Raw genomic sequence first — 6092 nt, forward strand, 5'->3', positions numbered from 1 at the left:
ATTTATAATAGCTACAGAAAAATATTGGATTTGTAAGCTAAAAACTAAAAAATTTTGATAAAAGAAAATAAATAAGGCCCAAATATTTGGAGAGACATAGTGTTTATGGATTGGAAGACTCAACATAGCATAATATCAGTAGGATTTCTTATAGATATATATAGATGATTTTATTTGTTTATTTTTTTTAAAAACCACTTTATTCAAGTATGATTGACATATAAAAGGCTGTGTATAATTAATATATACAACTCAATAAATTTGTGGATGTTGCATTTTGTAAAATTATCACCACAATCAATGCCATTAACATATATGTAGCCTCTAAAAGTTTCCTCTATTTATTTTTATTTTTATTTTTTTGTATGTGTGTTATAAGAACACTTAATATAAGACCTACTCTCAGAAAAGTTTTAGGTATATAATACACTAAATTGTTCACGATGGGCACTAAGCTATACACTAGACCTCTAGGACTTATGTTTTATATCTGAAACTTTGTGCCCTTCAACTAATACATCCTCAATACCCCTCCCATTATCTCTTGGCAATCATCATCGTACTCTCTGATTCTATAATTTTAACTATTTTAGATTCCTCATTTAAGTGATATCATAGAGTATATGTCCTTCTGTGTCTGGTTTGTTTCATTAAGCACAGTGTCCTCTGGATTCATTCATGTTGTTGCAAATGTCAGAATTTCTTTCTTTTTTTAAGGGTGGATAACATACCACATTTCCTTTTCCATTTATCTATTGATGGGCATTTAGCTGCTTCTACATCTTGGTTATTGTGAATAATGCTGGAATGAATATGGAAATGCAGATATCGCTTCCAAATTTTGATTTCTTTCATTTTTCTTAATGCTAGGCATTGTGCTAAGTTGTTTTGTCTTTTAATTTTATTTTTCAATTAGAGTTGATACTCAATATTATTTTTATATTAGTTTCAGGTATATAGCATAGTGGGTTGACATTTATATAATTTACAAAGTGATCCTCCCAATTAGTCTAGTATCCACCTGGCACCATACATAGTTATTACAATATTATTAACTATAATCTCTGTGCTGTACTTTACATCCCTATGACTTTTGTAGCTACCAATTTGTACTTCTTCATTCCTTCACCTTTTTCACCCAGCCCCCCAATCTCCTTCCCATCTGGCTACCATCAGTTTGTTCTCTGTATCTATGGATCTGTTTCTATTTTGTTTATTCATTTAATTTGTTCCTTAGATTCTACATATGTGAGATTATATGATATTTGTCTTTCTCTACATGACTTATTTCATTTAACATAATACCCTCTAAGTTTATCCATATTGTACCTAATGGTAAGATTTCATTTTTTTTTTATGGTGGAGTAATATTCTGTTGTATATATGTACCACCCCTTTTTATTCAATCATATGTTGATGAGCACTTAGTTTGCTTCCACATCTTGGCTATTGTAAATAGCGCTTCTGTGAACATATGGGCACATATATCTTTTAGAATTAGTGTTTTGGATTTCTTTGGAAAAATACCTGGAAGTGGAATTCCTGGGTCATAAAGTAGTTCTATTTTTAATTTTTCCAGGAAACTCCATACTGTTTTCCGTAGTGGCTCTACCAGTTTGCAATTCCACCAACAGTGCACGAGAGTTCCCTTTTCTCCACATATTTACCAACATTTGTTGATTTTTGATTTTGACAGGTATAAGGTAATACCTCATTGTGGTTTTAATTTGTATTTCTTTAATGATTAGTGATGTTGAGCATCTTTTCATATGCCTATCGGCCATCTGTATATTCTCTTTGGAGAAATGTCTATTCAGGTCTTCTGCTCATTTTTTAAATTGGATTGTTTGGGGTTTTTTTTGGTGTTGAGTTATTGTTTTTTTTTTTTTTTAAATAAATTTTGAATATTAACCCTTGATTGAATGTATCATTGACAAATATCTTCTCCCATTTGGTAGGTTGTCTTTTTGTTTTGTTGATGGTTTTCTTTGCTATGTAAAAACTTTTTAGTTTGATGTTATCCCATTGTTTTTTTTTTTTCTTTTGTTTCTCTTGTCTGAGGATATATATCAGAAAAAAAATATTACTAAGCAATGTTAGAGAGTTTACTGCCTATGTTTTCTTCTAGGAGTTTTATGGTTTGGGGGTCCTACATTTAAGTCTTTAATCCATTTTGAGTTTATTCTTGCATATGGTGTAAAAAACGGTTCAATTTCTTTCTCTTTTTTTTTGCACTTCTGTTTAGTTTTCCCAACACCATTTATTGAAGGGACTGTCTTTACCCCATTGTATATTCTTTCTTCCTTTGTCGAAAATTAAATGACCATATGGACATGAGTTTATTTCTGGGCTCTCTATTCTGTTCCATTGATCTGTGTGTCTGTTTTTATGCCAATATCATGCTGTTTTGATTACTATAGTCTTGTAGTATAGTTTGATATCAGCTAGTATGATACCTCCAACTTTGTTCTTCTTTCTCAGGATTTCCATGGGCATTTAGGCTCTTTTATGATTCCATGTAAAGTTTAGGCTTATTTGTTCTAGTTCTGTGAAAAATACCATTGGTATTTCAGTAAGGATTCCATCAAATCTATAGATTGCTTTCGGTAGTATGAACATTTTTAACGATATTAATTCTTCCTATCTATGAGCACGATATGTGCTTCCATTTATTTGTATCTTCTTTAATTTCTTTCTTCAATGTCTTATAATTTTCTGAATACAGGTCTTTTATGTCCTTGGTTAAATTTATTCCTAGATATTTTAATTTTTTTATGCAATTGTAAATGCAGATACCTCTTCCAGATCCTGATTTCAATTCCTTTGGATATATACTCAGAAGTGGAATTGTTAAAATGTATGGTAGTTCTAGTTTTAATTTTTTATAAACCTCCATAATGTTTTCCATAGTAGCTGCACCCATTTATATTACCAACAACCATATACAAGGGTCCCCTTTTCTCCACATCTTCAACAACATGTGTTATCATTTGTTTTGTTTTGTTTTGTTTGATAATAGCCTAACAGTTATGAGGTAATATTTCACTATGGTTTTGATTTGCATTTCTCTGATTATTAGTGCTGTTGAACACTTTTTTGTATACCTGTTGGCCATTTGTATATGATGGGCTGGGATTTCTATTTCTACCATCTTGCTGTCAGCTGATTTAATTTAATTAATTAATTAATTTTAATTTTGTTATTTTTTTAGGCGAGGCAACCCTTGGTTGACCTCACAGATTGCAAGGAACTTGTCAGCTTACAATCCCTTATTTTTTAAATTTTTTTATGCCTACAGCACCTGGTCTTCCTAGGTGGTCTCCCATCCAAGTACTAACCAGGCCCAACCCTGCTTAGCTTCCGAGATCAGACGGAATTGGGCTTGTTCAGAGTAGCATGGTTGTAGACTGCTGTCAGCTGATTTTAAAATTCATATGTAAAGACAAATTGAGTAGAGGTACTAAAACATTGTTGAAAAGGAAGAATAAAGTGGGGAGAATCTCACTACACATTTCAAAGACTTAGTATAAAGCTATAGTAATTAAATATAAGGGTAGACACATAAATTAGTAAAATGGGATAAAAACTCCAGAAATAAACCCGCACAAATATGGCCTATTGATTTTTAACAAAGATGCAAAGCAATTTAATGGGGAAAGGATAATCTTTTCAACAAATTGCACTGGAATAGCAAAAAATATAAATAAATAAAATAAATAAAAGAAACTCCACCTAAACTTCACCCTTTTTGCAAAAGTTAACTCAAAATTAATTATAGATCTAAATGTAAATAATAAAGCTATAAATGTAAAAGAAAACATTTGCTAGGCAAAGTTCTTTTAACATGATACCAATAGCAAAATATACAAAAAAAAAAAAGATAAATTGAACTTCATCAAAAGTTTTATCTTTGGTTCTGTGAAAGACATTGAAGAGACTGAAAAACAAGCTATGAACTAGGAGAAAAATTTGAAAATCATAAATCTAACAAAGGACTAATATCCAGAATATATATTTTAAAAACTATCAACTATTAACAATAAGAAAAAAAAACATTTAAAAATGAGTAGTCATTAAATAGATGCTTCACTAAAGAAGATAGATGGTAGGCAAATAAACACATGAAAATACAAACAATATCATTAGACATTAGGAGAATGCAAATTAAAATCATGATGTGTTACCAATCTACTCCTATTAGAATAGATAAAATGAAAATCAAGTGCTCGCAACTAGAACTCCCATACATTGCAGCTCAAGGTACAAAAGGTACAGCTACTCTGGAAAACAGTTTGGCAATTTCTTATACAGTTCAATGTATACATAGCCTATGACCCAATGATCCCACTCCTATATATTTACCCTATTCATCATAGGCAAGAACTGTAAACAGCTTCAGTGTCCTTCAGTGGTAAATGGATAAATATATTGTGGTACATTTATACAATGGAATACTACTAGCAATAATATGAACTATTGATAGATACAACAATTTAGATGAACCTCAAAGTCATTATGATGAGTGAAAGAATCCAGAGTCAAAGGTTTTATGCTATATGATTCTATTTATATGACATTCTCCAACAGACGGAAATCATAGTGATAGAGAATCCATCAGTGGTTGCCACAGTTTGAGAGTGGGCAGGGTATAACTACAAAGGGAGATCTTGAAGATGTTTTATTGGCTGAATGGAACTGTTTTGTATGTTGATTCTGGTGGGCATCAAAATTATTCTGTCTTCTGGGCTATGATGTCATTTGTCAACCTCAATGATTTAGGAAGAAAGTCTTCTCAATTTGAAGGAAGAAAGCCATTGTTTGAACAATTTCATCAACTTTTTTATGCTTATATACTTGCCCAAGCTGAAGTAGGTCCTTTTTTTCAGTTCTATTGCTAAGTAAGTTTTATTCCTTACAAAATTGTTCCACTTGTCACCCTGCTGTTTACAAGGTAATGGAGACTTTGCCTCTTTTTGCTCCGCCCAAAGCACTCTGAGTTCTCGGAGGGGAGGTTTACCTTATTATTTCAGTGCTTGCAGCTGAATTAGCATAAATTCATACATGGTTCTAATGTCTTTTTCTTGCAAAAGTAACTTCCCAAATTCAATCTTAAATATACTTCCCCAGGGAGCAGAATCATCAATTGTTCCTTCCTCCATTCACAGCATTCTTATATCATTCTTATTTCTCAACTTTATGTTCAACATGATGAAGCTACAGTGCAAACACTCAAGTGTTCTCTTTCTAAGTAAACAATCTATGGGACTTAGGTTTGTTCTCTGCTGCCCTAATTCTGGCTTTCAGCACATTCAGGGATCTCTGCCATAGCTAGGAACAGGATCCCGGAACTCAAATATTATCTTAGGTTACACATTTAGTTTTATGTCTCCCTCTCGAATTAATTTGCACATTGCAACTATTTAATGGGCATATATGATTCTAATGAAAAGAAGGAGAATATATAAAGGATAAGTTATCAAACTCATTGAGGAAATGTCAGTTATAATTTAAAAGAAATCCTGAGTACACTGTTTTTCCATTCCCTTTCCTTTCTTCTCCCTTTTTGGCATTCTTTTCCTTTCTGTTTTTCTTTCTCCCTCCTTTTATGAACATATTAAAAAAAAGAGTACCACCCTAAACTTAAAGCACTTTGTGAGATGAAATTGTGACTGTCCTTTGAACCACTGGTTAACTTGCACGATTCCTCTTTTCACTATGATGGAGATTTAGGACAATTAATCCTTGAGCACATGCTCACTCTTTGGTGACTTAGAGAAATATGGAGAGGAAAAAAACCTCTGCTTTTCTAAAACTAGGTGCTTTTGCAATCTCCAATGCAGATTCTATCTAGAACATTTTTATCCCAAATTGAGGATTAGCATCCATTTGTAAGAAGGTACCAAGGATGAAAAATCACCCAGACTTGAGTCATGCTTTGGTGACTGGGCAGAACAGCATTTTGTCCATGCTTTTGAAAGGACAGAAAGTCTGTTTATTCAGTTTAGCCATAGCCCTAATCTTGACATGAACTAGTGCCTGGAGAAGCTTTTGGAAAGAGCTTCTGAAAGAAGTGAGCCACATTTTCTCTGCTG

At 32.4% G+C, this 6092-nt stretch overlaps 1 pseudogene; it reads right to left on the reverse strand.

Annotated features, from left to right (window-relative positions):
* Window positions 1–3289: 3289 nt before the first annotated feature.
* Window positions 3290–3408, reverse strand: LOC111739068 (annotated as a pseudogene).
* Between the last annotated feature and the right edge of the window lie 2684 nt (window positions 3409–6092).

Source organism: Pteropus vampyrus, unplaced genomic scaffold (assembly GCF_000151845.1).
Source record: "Pteropus vampyrus isolate Shadow unplaced genomic scaffold, Pvam_2.0 Scaffold46, whole genome shotgun sequence".
Taxonomy (NCBI): domain Eukaryota; kingdom Metazoa; phylum Chordata; class Mammalia; order Chiroptera; family Pteropodidae; genus Pteropus; species Pteropus vampyrus.